The sequence below is a fragment of the Carya illinoinensis genome, chromosome 7 (genome assembly GCF_018687715.1).
Source record: "Carya illinoinensis cultivar Pawnee chromosome 7, C.illinoinensisPawnee_v1, whole genome shotgun sequence".
Classification (NCBI taxonomy): domain Eukaryota; kingdom Viridiplantae; phylum Streptophyta; class Magnoliopsida; order Fagales; family Juglandaceae; genus Carya; species Carya illinoinensis.
The window spans coordinates 40,683,070-40,701,207 of NC_056758.1; the positions used below are offsets into that span (position 1 = coordinate 40,683,070).

The 18,138-nt window shown below is 33.9% G+C and overlaps 1 pseudogene; it reads right to left on the reverse strand.

The window, feature by feature from the left end:
- Window positions 1-9,813: 9,813 nt before the first annotated feature.
- Window positions 9,814-18,123, reverse strand: LOC122316404 (annotated as a pseudogene).
- Window positions 18,124-18,138: the final 15 nt, after the last annotated feature.

The following is an 18,138-nucleotide window of genomic DNA, read 5'->3' on the forward strand; positions in this document are numbered from 1 at the left end:
TGTTAGTTTAATCTGCAACTCTTCTTCAACGATATCGGTACCGTACAATTTGACTTTAGCAAGTATTATAATCATATTTTTAGTTTTTTTTTTTTCTCAAAAAAAAAAAATACAATAAAAAAATTCCAGATGATCACAACTTGGTTGAAGAGGATTCCATCAAAATGATGCAGTCGTTAGTAGGCCGCCACTAGATAGATATGATCTTTTTAATTGCTAATTAATTATTATTATAAGTACCTCTTCTAAAATATTAATATTAATACATTGCTTTATATATAATTGATGATTTTGAAATGGAATGCATTATGCATGTGACAACGAAGTCAACCATTTGACTACTTAATCGATCCACCTAGCCCCTATGCACTCCTCTCCATTCATGTCAAGTTTTAATTTTCCAAGGGATATCGATATATCCACTTGTCGGTGCCCCAAGGAACACTTAACAGACTTAACCCAAAGTTTACCGTTCTACCATAAATATACGTAATCAATTACATACGTAGAATCAGACCCAGTCAAACTGCCTAATTATCCAAATTAATTTAATTAAATGATTATCCCGAACTTAAGGGAATCCAGCCACAATATTAAAGGATAGCTCTATAAACTATTGAATCAGAATAATATTATATATAATTATTTTTATATATTTTTATATTTTATTAATATAATTAATTACATTCATTTTTTAATATACAATCAATTATATTAAAAAAATATGTAAAAGAGTACGCATTGCACATAAAATTTTTGAACTGAAAAAGGATCGTACGTCTTTTAATCACTCATAAATATTTTTCTAAAAAATTTCAGTTATCGTCCCACTTTCTTAATCAATTATAACAGTACTACATATTTAACCATTGTTATACCCATTTATAATTAAGGAAAAACAACAATTCTGAGCTCTCCTCGTGATCCTGTTCCCCATTAACCGTATAATATACTTCCTTTTTTTCCTTTTTTTCTTTTTTTAAGAAAAACTATCACCATTTATTTATTAGATAAATTTACATTTATAGATCATGACATGATACGTGTATGGATATCCACATATCAACTATTATCTCATAAACTAATTAATATATTTGAAGTTTCACCAGTACATTATTTTATTTTATGACTGGTCTGTTATGGTTTTCACTACTGTGACATGTGTGTGTAGTCTGCATAGGGGTGTCAAATCGTGTTAACGGGTCGTGTTCATATCGTGTCAAAGCATGTATATTATACTATATAAGTAAACCCTAATCCAATCTGTTAAACTTATCGTGTCAAAATCTTAAACCCTAACACGACCCATTAACATAACGTGTCGTGTCGTGTCAACCCGTTTTGACCCATTAATGAATATTACTAAATAGGTTGACATGACATAATATGACCTGTTTCAAATTGTTTATATAAATGAGTTGAATAGACCTGAAATTAACCTGTTTGACTTAATTAAATTTAACATAATTTTCTGTAAATGTTAAAATCACAATATCTATAAAAATTATAATATTAACTACAAGTCTAAAATTACAATCTAAACAATAAAAATATCGAAATTAAAATTCTAACAATTTTACTTTTGGGTAGAAGGGTATAATTGTAATTTTAACTTTATTAACGTGTCATAACGGATCAAAACGGGTTGACCTGTTATCAACCCGTTAAGCAATCGTGTCTTAACGGGTCAATCTGTTTTGACCCGAACCCATTAATATTAAACTCTAACCCGCTATTATCGTGTCGTGTTTGTATTGGGTTAACGGGTCGTGTAAGAAATTGTCACCCCTAGGTCTGCATAAGAACCACGGGCAGTGATTATTGAAAAACTGCCATTATCTTCCAAATAATTTGTTGTTGGGAAAGTCTTGTTGTTCTGCACATATCACTCAAAAGTTCCTGAAAAACTATAAACCTATTTTTTTCAACTTTGAAAGAAAAATATAAATAAATTAAGAAAAGAGAACTAACTACCTTGATAAAGTGAGTAGATGGAGAAAGAAGTTAACGAGGGAGAGGGGAGGTCGGAGGGGGAGACCTCCGGCCAAAATTAGATCTGAAGGCTTTTAGAGAGAGAGAGAGAGAGAGAGAGAGAGATCATTTTGCCACTTTTAGCAAATTATATCTAGAGGCTTCCATTAAGAGATCAGAGAGAGAGAGGCATGATCATTTCAAAACAAATTAAACAAATATCAAATTAAGATATATCCTTCGATTTTAAAATAAAGATACTAGTCTCCGTCACATTTTCATTCAATGAAATATATTAGAGTATTTAATCATTGTACTTTTAAATAGATTAAACATAAAAGAGTACTTAATCGATCGTCAATATTTTAAACTAAATAAATAATCTACATTTCGATTTTTCTTCCCCAATTTTGACTCTGTGAATATATATGATCTCTATATATATGCAATAATTAATTATGAATGCGTGCAAGTTACTAAAGAATTCAATTCAGTCTTGTCGTAATAAAGAATGCGTGCTTTCCACCTAAGTTTTTAAGCGTTATTATTAATGTGGTAGCCTTTTTTTCTTTTAAAGGAATGCGGTAGCTTTGTACGATAACGGCGACGTTAATAATTAATTAATGTTTTTTTAAACATTATGGTATGGATGCTCTCTACGTCCCTTTATATATATATATATATATATAAAATGCTGGTTTACTGAGTTTAATTGTCCTTTGGATTTGATGGCTAGTATATTGAATTTTTTTCTTAATTTCTTAAATATTTAAAGAAATTGTTATTAATAAATTTATAGATTTTGAGTAACTCACTTTTTTATTATTAGTGAATTTTGAGTGATATTATATACAAATATCAAATAGACAATTTACATACAAATATTTTATAAAAAAGTGAGTCACTCTAAAAAGTAATAAATTCTTTTACATTTTTTTTAAAGTGGGATCTACTTTTTACAAATAGACTATATGAAATTTGTTAAGATATGTAGAAATCATTTATCTATTTTATTATATATGTTATCATTATTATTAATTTTTTTGGCATATTGTGATATCTCATATGATAAGGATAAATATAGGTGGTGTTTGAAATCTCACATTATTTGAGAAAAAGAAGTTTTTGATATTTATAAGGTTTCAATGAGACTTTAATTGTATCATTGATTAATTATTTTAAAATATAAGACATGTAGTTTGGACTTTCTACTGGGATGTTACAAATAGTATTAGAGTCTATCTCAACAAAAAATATGAGACTTGAGGCATGGCACCTATAACGGACAGGTCTGACGAAGACATCCAGAATTTAAAAGAGATAGATTGTGATACTCTATATGATAAGGATAATGTTAGATAGTATATAAGATCATACATTATTTGAGAAGAAGTTCTTGCTCTTTATAAAATTTCAATTATATAATTAACTAATTTTTTTAAAATATATATTATATAATTTGAACTTTTTATTAAAGTGTTATAAATGTTATCAGAGTTTATCCCTGTTAAAAATATGAAACTCTTTCGTTGTCGCGTTACACGTATTGTCAACTTTATTATAATGACCATACAAAATGATCATGCTGAAGTCCCACGTAACAGTACTCTTGACGTATCATCTAATGAGCTGTGAAATTTTGATGGTGATGACTAAGATAAAGTCATGGCAAAATTTATTAAGCGAACGAAGACGAGGGTGGTCAGCGCACCTCCCAATGGGGTGGCTGATCACAATTTTGTCTCTATTTTTTTAATTAATTATTTATAAACATTTTTATTTCCTTTGTATTTTTTTTTTTTAAATGACATGATATCATGTGGGCCTGTGGCTCATAATTTTTCAAACAAAAGTACATTGGATTTTCTTTATTATTATGGATTATAACCTGAGAATCGTACTGCCAAACGGAAAACGGGATCCATTTACAATTTTTAATTGCTAATTGTATGTTGATTCTCCGTCCTTTTTTCACAGAAATTAAAAATCCATAAAATCATCTAGGTGCAGCGATGTTAAGGAGATGAACAATTATTCTAGATTATTCTCGTATGATTTTACTATTATTTATAAATAATTTATTATTATTAAAAAATTATTCATTATTATTTCATCCTTATTCATAAATTATTTTATTACTATTTATAAATTACAAATAATTTAAAATACATTTAAGGTCTTGTTTGGATGGTAAAGATGCGATGAGATAGCCTGTAAATAATAATGAAATATTTTGTAAATAATAGTGAAATAGTTTGAGTTAATATCTTTATAAGATTTTAAAAAATGAAAGAGAAAAAATTGAATAAAAATATTATAAAATTAAAATATTATTATAATATAATTTCTTAATATTATTTTTATTTTCATAGTTAAGAAAATTGAATTGTTTTTTATATTGTTGAGAAAGTTATAATGATTAGGTATTAATTAGATGAAAAAGTTAAATATTTAAAATTAAAAAATATTTATATTTATAATATTTAAATATTAAAATGAAGTATGTTAAGATAAAATGAGAATTTCTTATTATTCGAACCAGACGTTAGCATCCAAACTGAGCTTTTTCTTCCACACCATTAATTGGCAACATCTTCTTCTTCCACACGTACATACGCCTCTCTCTCTTTTTTTTTTTTTTTTTTCCCTCCTTTTTTATTTATTTATCATGGAACGATTCCTTAGCATCCATTATCTTATTTAATTTTTATTTATTTATTTTTAATTTTCCACAGCTATTCATGGATATTGCCTCTGGAATTCATCATAAGACAGCGCGTTTGACTAAACATTTGAAGACGGACCACCGGATGCACGTTTATTCCTTGATGATTGATTGGTTATGTTTGGACCACATCATGTTTGATGGTCCAAGCAAATTAGCGGAGGACTTTAGGCTGTAATATTATTTTCTGATCTACTACATCTTCATATTATATATCTCCAAACCCACCATCAGGTAATTAATTAATTAGTAGTATTTTTTAAAAGTCTAATAGTGGTTCTTTAAATGAAAAATCTGAATTCAAAATCTCTCACTCATATATTAAAAAAAATAAAAATTAATAGTACTCAAAACAGTCTCTTAATTTCTCTCTAAAAGTTCTTTAATAATATTAATTGAATCTTCACGCATGAGCAATTCTATAGAAAAATATATTTCATCATAAAAAAAATATATTTAAAAAAAGAAATGGAAGTACATGCATATAGTTTCATTGCACCCTTCATGCATCTCCTTGGTCCTTGACCAATGACTACCTCATGCACTATCTTCATTTGAGGATGACCCCCACTTAAGACTGGTCTAGTCTACCCACTACAGTCCCAATGAACTCCGCCTCTACTTTTAAACAATTCTCAACTAAGCTATGTTCCTACTAATGCTTTTGCAAAATATTTCAGTTAAGATAAAGAAAATTATTTATATATTCATTTGTTATATATAATATAATAAATTAAATTGTAAAATTTTTGCTAATCATAAAATAAATTTAATGTATCATACAAAACCATATCAATTAGTAAATTTATATTTTATTATTTTTTTGGAAAATTAAAATTGTTTGTTTAAACTTTCATGATGAAATTAGACGATATTTAGACAGTAAGATGAGATGAGATAGTTTTATATGAAAGTTAAAAGTTGAATAAAATATTATTAGAATATTATTTTTTTAATATTATTATTATTTTAAAATTTAAAAAAATTGAATTATTCATTATATTTTATATGAAAAAAATTATAATGATGAAATGAGAGTATTTCTCAATAAAATAATAATAATAATGTGCATAATTATTAATGGAATAATCGCTTTTGTGCTTGGGAAATGCTTAGGCCACAGTTGGCCCTTTTTTTTTTCCCCCTTAATGATTAAGAAAAAATTATAAATTTTTATATATTTTTTTAAATATTTAAAAGTACTAAAAAATGATTTGAAAAAAAAAAAAAAAAAAAAAAAAAAAACTTGTTAAGCCTAACGGAGGCCCCAGCTGCCACCAGCGGTGGTGGCTCTAGCACGATGCTTTCTGTTTTCTACCTGATCTACTTTTCGCTTTCTGGTCAATGGCCCTAAATGTAGAACGTGTTACTCAATAATGCTAAAAAGTTTTGGGCCCAATCAGTACTTTAGTCTTTAGTCAATAAGGCTAAATCAGTACTTTAGTCGTTTGATGTTGATTAGCGCCCAATTAGGGGGGAAACGGATGGACGTAAACAAGTTGTAGACGAGTACTAAGATCATTGCCATTGCCAAGTCCAAACTTTGACTAAAATTATAACTTTTAATTAAAATCTAAACTAATAGAAATAGTGAGTAACTCACATTTTCCCATCATTTTAATGTCTATGGATTAAGAACTTATACATGAACAAAATAAGCAACGATAGAAGTCTATAGAATTTTACAGAAAAATAGAATTCGAATGACTTACCTAATGAACCCATCTTTTGCTGGTCGTGCCTCCGCCATTCCACGGATCAATATTTGGTCAATACGGGGTGCATTTTTATTAGACGGAATCTGGGCCCTATATGCCATCCAGGAGAACATGGACTGGATTTGGTGGAATGCACGGCACCTCGTTGTTGGGCTATATTCTAAACACGATTAAATAACAACGTTCAAATTCTTCGCGTAAATTAATGTTGTTATTATCTCTTATTCTCTAGTATGTCTTCTACAGGAAAAAGAAAAATGATTTTTATAGTTTTTAAATGTATAAGTCTCGAGCACTTTCTCTAAAAATAAAGGATTAAATTGGTGAGCTATACTTAATTTTTTCAAATGGAATGTGTGAAACTTGCTTACCTTAAAATTTGAAGGAAAAAAAAAAAAAAGATTGAACATAGAGAGTAAGATCAAGGGACTCGACAATTTTTATAAGTTTCAAATTGTCAAAACTAGTTGTTCTTGTATGGAACCGTTGGAAAATGTGGTGATACCTATGTCAAATTGGGGAAGAAAGATCACGAGAATGTATGAAGTTTGGCCTCGTTATTTGCTCATAGGATTGTAATTATACAATATTGTGTGCATGGTTAGATGTGATGTAAAGTCTTAATAGAAGACTCAAACTAATATAACCTATACTTTAAAAGTACTAATCAATTATATAATTGGAGTTCTTTTGAAATCTTAGAAAGAGCAAGAACCTAATAGGGTATCACTACTAGTACATGTGAGGGCGAACTTTTAATAACAGAATTTGATTTGTAAGATAAGAACAAATTATGTGTCCTCTACCTTGTAAATATTACGTTTCAAAATAGATTGATATGAGTTAAGTAAAAGAAATGATCTAGCTCCAAGTCCAAGAAGTAGAACCACCGGTCTGCATGAATTACCCACCTTTTCGGCTTTTTGACCCAAGACTAGATAGCTTGTCTCTACCATTTAAACCTCCACTTTTGGGCAATCTAAGAGACCAATGCTGCGCAAATGGGGATACTATGAAGGCGATGGAACGAACATTAATACATGATTTCCAACCAGCCTAGATAAAAGATCATCAGTTTGACAGGGATGATGACTTTGGAAGATATATCGTCAATGCTTTAAAAGCTGATGAATAGAAATCAAGTACCGAAAGTGACTAAACATCTCCCAACTCTCCCATTACTCTTTTACCTTTATTTAGAAAACATCGATCTGAACAAATTAATGTGCTCTGCTTTTTTCTTTAAAATAATAATTATAATAATTCACTTTATAATCCAGTCTCTGTGTCGTGGAATTCACCATTCTAGTTAATTTATATTATGCAATTATATATTCAAATAACTTTCCTTTTCAAGGGGCTTATTTGCTGACAAATTGACTGTATGACTTTTTAGATATTCATCAATTAAGTCTGTCGGCTTAATTGAGCCTGTCTAAAATTTAAAGTCATGGGTAGAAAAGAAATAGATCCATACATAAAGTGTAATATATATCTTATCATATTTGATGTTGTTCATAAATTTTTGAGCAATTTTAATTGCCTGATAAATGTTATAAGATATTTTTTTATGTATTTATCTATCTGATTATAAGTTGAGAAATCTTATATATAAATCAATATTTAGTAAAGAGAAATTTTATTTACAGTACTGACAGTTTCTACGTACTTTTTTTTTAAAAAATAGATAAATTTGAGATTCGTATAAAAAAATTATTTTTTATAATAATAACTCACACTTTATATAGTTTAGTGAACATTTATTAGATGATTGTGAATGACAAAAAATAAGAAATTTTTGCTATCTATTTCGATTGACACTAATACAAAATGATAGGAGGATTTAAGGTTACGGAGCATGAGAAGTGGCCTAGTTAGTCAAAAGTCAAATTTTGGCCAAACTATATTAAGTTGCTTAAAAACTTTCTACATCATATTCAATAATTATATATTAATTTTAGCAATTTCCTTTTCGCTTGCTAAATATAGCTAATTCAAATTGGTGGCCAAATTAATAATATTTTGGCCATAAAATAATATTCCTACTTTTATCTTCATTGCGTGCCACTTCTGGAGAAATAAAACATCCACCACTATTGTTGCAGCCTCCCAAATCTTTTTTCAAGAACCCTTGTTATTTTTTCCGATAAGCTTATGCTACTTAATGTTCATGATTGCCGCAACAAATTCCTTTAATTGCATGTTTTCTTTTTAACATTTCAATAAATTAGTGAACATTTTTGTAATTTTTCTAAATCGCGAGATTAGAGTAAATAGGTTTTGTAGTTTTTCTTTTCTTCTAATGTCTTCCACTTTTCAGGTTGGTTTTGTATTAAAATTTACTTGGTTGAAATTTTTGAGTTTGAAAGATTATATATATAGTGAAAATGGATTAGATAATTAATATTCTAATAGAATAGTGATAAATATAAAAAAATTGTTATTTAATGTTGTTGAAAAATGATTACTTAAATTTATAAAAATAAGTTTACTAATCAAATTTTGACCCAACTTTGACCAGGAACTACTAATACTCTGCTAACCAATTATAACATTGACCAGTCGAGTCATATCGGAATGGCCTATAAGACTTTTCACATACAACTTTATAAGAAGGTAAATCAGCGCTTGACGCCACCTTGTATTTACCTCATGTTTAAGGGAAAAGGCCGGATTTATGAAGCGACAGAGCTGTCCAGACGTCGTCACCCCGGCAAGGCCAAACCACATTCCCAGGTTGTCTCTGTTTTAGTAGGCTGCTAGCCCGAACATACCAGTATGCTAAAACCCCAGCCTACCTCCTATCCTTCATTAACTCAATCAAAAATCCCAGCATGCATAGGGGTGCTTTACAAGCAAATGCAACCCATGTCCGGTCAAAACCTCCCATTAATGTTTCACCAAAAGTTCCTTGCGATTCCTTTTGTGCGTGTCAGCTTTAATTAAGAGCAAGTGGAGAGGCTCCCATTCCATTGCTGAAGGTATATATATCTATCTACCACAAGCTCGATTAGTTTGTTGTTAAGACTGGGGGGTGTTTCGGAAAAGGCAGTAGTAGTAGCTAGTAGGATGGACAGCTATAGGACAGAATGTCGTGCTTTTGGGCTTTTTCGGTCTTCGATCCCAAGTTCACATTCTGTTTTGTTTAATCGGAAATATTTATGCACAATGGAATTCAGAGCAATTAATGAGGTTGTTGAAAAATTCTGATAGGAGAGGATGCGACGTTATGATGCATGCAAGTATTTTACTGTATATCCGAGGTACCATAGTTAATGTTCTTGTTCCTATACCTCTCTCAGCCATATCCTCCTATTCCAATATATCCCCCCATTTCACCCTTCATATCTGCTTTGTTTTTTTTTTTTTTTTTTTGGTTTCTGTAATTAAGAAGTTGTTTCATTGAAGAATTCCTGCAATGAGATTACCGGAGTTCATACTTCTGCTATGCCTTTTGTCATCGGCTATTGTTGACTCTGACGCAATGGGAAGGATGAACATGCTCGCAGCCATCGATGGTGCTCCGAAGAGAAGCTCGAACCAGACATTAGAAGCAGCTAGCAACCGCAAGTCCTCCAAGAGATTCAATTTTCGGTCGGAGCATCTTTCCAAGTCTGAGAAGTATAATGACACTTCGGCCGACAACAAACGAATGGTTCCCACGGGTCCTAATCCCCTACACAACAGGTAGAAGATGTGAAGAGCTTTAAGGACCAGAGCTTAAAGTACTTGGCTTATAAAATTCATGCTGTATTATTTAATTTCTCTATGTTAATGTATCGATGATCAGAGGAATGAAAAGATTTTTCCTTCTTTTTCCGGCCTTTTGTTTCTTACCCTTTCGATAATGTCTTAGGTTCTCAACTTCTAAAGTTAAGCATCTGATATGTTACCACCACTAGTAAAATATGCAAATGTTTATCAGAGGGAGGGAAAAAAACGAAAGAAAACCACCAAAAAAAAAAAAAAAAAAACAAATACATGGTTCTGAACGTTAATATATGTATTTTTCATTTTTTTTTTGGGTTGTTGTAATTTGAACATAATTAAATTCATTTTTGCGGCTATTTACGTAACTATATTGAGTGGTTTCGAGTTTCATTAATCCACGGCCGCAAGGAATTGAGCAGGTAAAGGGAAGAAATTAGTTTTGTCATCGGGTCCTGGCCTTTATATCTGATGGGTGAAGGGTGGAGATTTTGGAAAATTATGAGGATCAATGGTGAAACGGAAAGAAGAGGGAAATCTGCAAGGAAAAGAAAGCCTAATATTTGTTCACTTCACAGAATCACAGTACAGATTCGACATGTTTCCCTGATAAGGAAAACGGCATTGAATTTAATTAGGTCAGAACGCAGAAAAGAAGTTAATGGTAGGTGCTTCCAGCAGCTGCCCGCGAAAGTGCCAGATCGACTGAAATGAATTCAAAACTACTTTTTTCTACGGCACAATTCTTATGGTATTTGTAATGGAAAAAAATTTAAAAAGCCATTTTCCACACAAACCACTTCGTAGGTCGTGTTCCTTCCAACAAAAAAAGAATAAAGAAAGAAGGCAGTACTGGGTGTAGTGCATGGTGCAGAGGGAAAAGTCAGACTCATGAGAGGTGGCCATTGGATTGTGTATGGAGGTTGAACCAGACCCACGCATCATGCATGCATTTGGCAACACAGAGAGAGAGAGAGAGAGAGAGAGAGAGAGAGAGAGAGAGAGAGAGAGAGAGAGAGAGAGAGAGAGATGATTTGGCTATAATTGTGTCTGGTGGTTACCCTAATTCAGTTGAGTTAAGAATCATGATCAAATGAGATTAATCACCTTCTGTGGACACTGTCAATGGTGGAATTTCACTTCCATAGATAGAAGAAGTCTGGTGCTTGTTCCAACCTTCTTTCAGTCAGTCTTGACGGAGCGCGCATATATATATATATATATTGCATCGAGTTGAAGAGTGATAAAGACAAGAGGGTTTATTGGTACTGTGGATTTGAGTACGCCTGAATGAATTATCAGTAATATGCAAGAGACTACAGAGGATCACAAGCGTACGAGGCCACCTTGTTGATTTCTCCCCCCATGTTTTGTTAACTTCAGGTATATATATGTATATACATACACACACTTGCCCTTTTTAGTCACACTTGTTGGTTGATGTGGTATGTGTTAAACAGTTATTTTTAAGTGGTTGAAACATGTACAAAACCAATTATTATCAAGGGAATTATATTCTTCATTTGGACTGTGTAGTTAACAAAACAACTGAGCCAACCAGTTTCATATTCGATGATCAGTTGATGCAAAAAACAAAAAACCCGTCCACGAGATATATATGGATATTAATATCACAATGAATACGCAGGTTTTTGTTTTTATTTTTAGCCATATTTACGGATGCAACCAATCGATCAAGCTCCAGTTGACAGTCTGCTTGATTTCCGATCTATACATATAATATATCAAATTATATATAGCAAATTGGTCGTAAAATACAAACAGAAGTTCGAGGTTTGTACGACATATGTACCTCCTTTGTCCAATACCGTAATTATTCGAGGATTTGCAATGCAAATTAGATATAACTTCTCTACAAGTAGAATGTATACATTTCTAAGAAAGTGAGGTAATTACTGGGAAAAGCAAAAAGTACAAGAAAATGCACATTACGTAATTCAGAAAATGTTAACAATTATTGCAACACTTGGACTAATCAATTCTGCTTCCCTGTTCTATAAAAAATAGAATGGAAAGCATGATGACATGTCTGTCCCTTAATTTGGTGTTCTGGGTAATCAGGGGGTCTCACTCTGCATCTGAGAAAGGAGAGGATACGATGTGTATCCCAAGATAGGTTTTCATCCTTCTTACGCCTTCGATCCAAGAAGAGCGGTCTCAATGGTTGTTGGGAATGGACCGAACAAACAAAGGCGAAGTTGAAGTAAATAATAGCGGAAGCAACAAAACGAAAAACAAGCACACAAAGAACACCAAGATTTAAGTGGTTCAGCTCAATGTGAGCCTACGTCCACTGTCGAGGTCGGTTTCAACAAATTTACTATGAACAAAGATGGAGTACAAGAGTACTGATCACAAAATCCTTAATCCTAAAGCCCCAATACACCCAATGGACTCTTAGGATTGTGTACAAAAGGATTCTCAAAACTTTCTCTAACTTGGCTGCTGAGGTCTCTTCAAAATGAAGAGAAAATTATGTATTTATAGCACAAGGCGCTAATTCAGAACATTCGCTCGAGCAGACGTCGAGCGAAGTGTCGAGCACACGTTAAGGTTGCATTCTCGCTCGAGCGGACTGTCAAGCGGAGGTCGAGCGGAACTCTCTGGATGAGTTCGCTCGGGCGGAGGTCGAGCGGAACCTTAGCTTGAGCCAGGGTCGAGCCACAGTCTAGCCAGGGTCAAACCACGGTCAAGCAACAGTCAAGCCAAGTCCCAAAAAATACATTTTCAGCAGAAAATCAAGCCAAAACTCAACAAATCTCCACCTTGGCTTGAATTCCGTCAAGCCCAAACAAAAAACCAATAACCAAGGAATCAATTCCCACCAACAAATCACCAAAAGGGAATCACAAACCCCGAACACAACGTCTATCCTTGAAGAACTCAATTTCCACCCAAAAGTCTTCAATACCATAGACAATTTGACCAAATCACAAGCTTGGTCCTAATGAAGAATCAACCTCTTCACACAAAAGACAACACACCACTAAAACAGACTGCTTACTTGAACAACGGCTTCTGAATACACACGGAGGCTAACAACAAATATTCTCTGCCAAAGTAAGAACACCTCAAAGTCTGCATGAGCATATCCCAAAGGTGACTAAACCGTCTCCTCTATCTACCAGATGAAACTGTAGACTTGCTCTCACTGTACGCAATGCCAAAATCAAAATCATACTTAATTTCAATAGCATGATCTAGAGTACCACCTGCACTCTGTTGTGAAGCTCTCCCAGCAACTCCACCTTCTTGCTATAACCATGCTCTCCTTTCCTGTGGAAACAACAACTGAAAAACAAATTGTAAAGAGGAGAAGGTTTACCCAATAGCAAGTTGTGTCGACCGCTTCACCAAAATTTGTAGACAAGCCTGGCAAATCCAAAAGCATACTACGGGCTCTCACACAAGAGTCCGACTCATTCCATTCAACTACTCTATTTCTCTGGAGTAGACCCAACTGTATGGTATGAACAACGCTCTACCTTCTTGTCTGTAGATCACTAGCCTTCACAAATGCTTGAACACAACAAACACATCACAAAACAAGGATAAACAAATCCAGACTCAGCTTCAAATGGTCATCAACAAATATGAGTACAAACAGGGCACCACATCACACTAGATGTACCCCAAAAAAATCATAAAGACATAAACTCCAGTAAACCTGATTCAGCACTGCTTTACAAGAATACAATGCAAACAAACAAATCAAGCTTTTGTCTTCTGATTACACAAAGCCAAAAAAAACTGCCTACTCACAAATGACCATACTTGTTCACCTATATGGCACAATCACATGCGCCATAAATGAGTAATACCTGAATCTGGAACATCTGAAGATGCTCCACCAATCACTGTACTGCCCTGAAGAAAATAAAGACCATTTGTCTTCTTCCCTGTCATTACCACCGAAGAGCCCTTATAGACTCGAATGACTCCACCTCCAGCTGAATACTGGTAACCAAAGGAGTCAAGAATGCCCAAAGATATAAGATTTTTCTTCAAAGATGAAATATGCCGAATGTTAGACAAGGTTCTAACGATTCCATCATACATCTTAATCTCAACTGAACCAATCCCAACAATATCACAAGCCATATCATTTCCAACCAAAATGGAGTCACCATTGATTGATTCATAGGTAGTGAACCAATCTATCTTGGAACACATATGGAATGTACAAGCTGAATCCATGACCCACTTGTTACCAAAGTGATCACTAGAGCCGCTGACTGCTAGGATAATATCAGAGTTGTTAGACTGTTCAACGCTAACAACATTGGAGGAACTTTTACTTTCCTCCTTCAATCTGGGACACTCATTCTTGTAATGACCAAACCTATGACAGTAGTGATATTTAACATTTTTCTTGTTAAATTTAGAGCTACTACTGGAATTACTCCCACCATAATCCGAACCTCTTCCATTAGATCTACCACCAGAGGAATATTTCACAAACAAACCATTGGCTTGACTGTTTGTGTCTTGTACACCCAATTTTGTTCTCAACTCCTTAGAGTTCAAAGCAGATTTTACATCTACCAAGGAGATGTATCTCTACCATACAACATTGAGTTCACAAAACTTTCAAATGATACCGGCAACGAACACAACAAAATTAATGCTTGATCCTCATCATCAAGCTTAATATCAATATTCCTTAGATCCATAATAGTTTTATTAAATTCATCTAGATGATCGGAAATAGGAGTACCTTCCCTCATCTTGAGAGTATATAGTCGCTGCTTCAAATACAAACGGTTGGTGAGCGACTTTTTCATATACAAGCTCTCAAGCTTGGACCAAAGACCGAAAGCGGTCTCCTCATCAGCAACCTCCCTCAAAACTCCATCTGATAGTGACAACAAAATGACACTATATGCCTTCTCATCTTCTTCTCTTGACGATGCAGGAGAATCCTCGGATACCTTCCCTTCCAAAGCTTTCGACAAGCCTTGTTGTCATAACAAAGCCTTCATCTTGATGCGCCATAAGCTAAAGCTGTTTTGACTGTCGAATTTCTCCACTTCAAACTTTGCCATAGCCATTCCTCAAGATTTTGCAAAGAGCTTGACGCTCCGATACCAGTTTGTTGGGAATGGACCAAACAAACAAAGACGAAGTTGAAGTAAATAATAGCGGAAGCAACAAAATGAAAAATAAGCACACAAAGAACACCAAGATTTAAGTGGTTCAGCTCAATGTGAGTCTACGTCCACTGTCGGGGTCGGTTTCAACAAATTCACTATGAACAAAGATGGAGTACAAGAGTACTGATCACAAAATCTTTAATCCTAAAGCCCCACCCAATAGACTCTTAGGATTGTGTACAAAAGGATTCTCAAAACTCTCTCTAACTTGGCTGCTGAGGTCTCTTCAAAATGAAGAGAAAATTATGTATTTATAGCACAAGACGCTAATTCAGAACATTCGCTCGAGCGGATGTTGAGCGAAGTGTCGAGCACACGTTAAGGTTGCATTCTCGCTCGAGCGGAACCTTAGCTTGAGCTAGGGTTGAGCCACGGTCGAGCCAGGGTCAAGCAACAGTCAAGCCAAGCCCCAAAAAATACATTTTCAGCAGGAAATCAAGCCAAAACTCAACAATGGTGTTTTAGTCAATTCAACTTTGCACGTTAACAAGGCCACGATCTCTAACATGGGGGGTCTGAGATTTGCTTGATGCTGAAGGCACAGCAAGGCTACATGAATTGCCTGCAAAACATCCTTCTCCGCAAACCCATCTTCTCGCATTTTTGGATCAATCAGATCAAGCGCCCTCGACTTCTCATACAGCTTCCATGCCTGTCATGGATATGTGAATCAATGTCAAGTGTTGAACAAGGTAACAGATATTAAACAGGAATTATGAAAAGGTGAAGTCCTACATATTCAGGAAGATATTGCATTTCCGAGGGTAAAGATAATTCTGTATTTTTCCTGCAACCAATTATTTCAAGGACAAGAACCCCAAAACTATAGATGTCTGCCTTTTCAGACAAAACTCCTCTTATAGCGTATTCAGGTGCAGTATAACCCCTGAACAACAGGGAAAGAGAACAGCAGTTAACAATGGCATCATGCCTGCAAATTTAAACCACCAATCATAATGATCATCCCGACATTAAAGAAGTCAACTGTTTCGTGCATGAGATTATTTCAGACGACATTATCATGGATCATTCTGATAAGCCGAGGAAATACACATCCCACTTAGTTTTGAGAGTCATATACAACTTGCTGCTCTTCACAAAGCTAGTTTCAAGGTACCACCCAGTATTTTAGACCTAACAGATTTCTTCATGGGAGTTATTTTAGCTCAAGGACTTACAAAGTTCCAGCAAAATTAGTGCTGAGATAAGCTTGATCTTGAGGAAAGAACCTAGCCAGACCAAAATCTCCAATCTTTGGTTGAAATTTGTCATCGAGAAGAATGTTGCTAGCTTTGATGTCTCTGAACAATTCTCAAGTGCGAATCCTCATGTAGGTACTGCAACCCTCTTGCAATGCCAATTATTATTTGGGATCTGACGCTCCAATTCAGGAACCGATCACCTTTTCCTGTATTACAAGCTATCAGAATTTAAAAGTAATAAAAAGACAGATAACAAGGCATGAAGAACTTTGCATACATTATGAAAAGTAAATCCCCATTTTTTTTTTTTTTGGTTAAGCTGCAAATCAATTCATGGGAAAGATGACCTGAAATAAAACTCTATACAGTAACCAATTAAATAACGCTTGATGATAAGTATTTGTTCACAAGAAGTAAATCGTCAAAAAGTGACAGTGGCTTCCATCTTCAAGAAGTCTTGAAGACTGCATTCCAGAATTAAACATGCACACAAGTATCGTAGGAAAATATCAAAGAATTTATTTTTTCTTGAAGATGATCGGTCTTATACTCCAAGCTCAAGCAGAGGGGTAATTAATGGAAGTTCTCCAAAATACCAACAGACAGAAGGATGCGATAAGGTTTGGGTGGGGAAGTTATACCATATATTAGAAGGTACAAGCTTCGATTCTTCAGATATTCATACACAAGTAGCCGTTCAAGCCCCTCAGAGCAACATCCAAGAAGGCAAACCAGGTTCCTGTGTTGGATGCTCGTGATCAACCTCACCTCTTCAAGAAATTCTGACTTTCCTTGTCGGGATGTATCCAGAGACAATTTCTTCACTGCCACCAACCTCTCATCCTCTAACTTTCCCTTTCAAAAGCAAAAAAGAAAGGCATTTATGAACTTTATAGATCCTGAAAGCAAAATATTCTGTTGAAATCAAAATAAAAAATAGAAAATTTGTCATTCTAAATGGATGCTGAGGAACTCCTAAATAAGTGCACTGTTTAGTTTAAGTCGTGTGTAATGAAATTAACTCATCAATTGACACAGTATCTAATTTGAAGACATCGACAAGATAATCAATGCCTTTAGGCTGCCTAGATGCCAAAATTGCTTTCCATTTATTTCAGTATATGTTGATCTAGGAGTTATTAAGATGCATAAAGATTCTTCAAACTTTAAAGGATCATAATTTTCCTTGTACTAACAAATCACTCGACCTCTATCTTAGGTTCGGCATTAATACCCGATAAACAGGCCCAAATCCCCCTATTCCGAGAAGATTAGCATGATGAAAATTCTGGGTTTCCTTCTTCAGTGTCTGGAAATCAAAATGGCAAATTGTTCGGAGATTATGGCTGAAGCTGATTTCTTTAGTTGCTGCAAAATCAAATAAAACTCACGTGTTGAAATCTAATTAAAGATTGCGTCAACTTTTCCAACATAATTCATGTCATACTACCTGGCTGCAACACATCTGATGGTTTCACACATATCTGACCGATTAATCAAAGAATCAGCAATATCACAAGCACAAGTAACCCACCCAGAAAAAAGAACAAGGCTGGAGAACCCCACTGACCGGAGGAGTTCTGTATCGCCAATGCAGAGCTTTCTGGAGCGAACGCTGCATGCATGAAATTGTGCAAAAG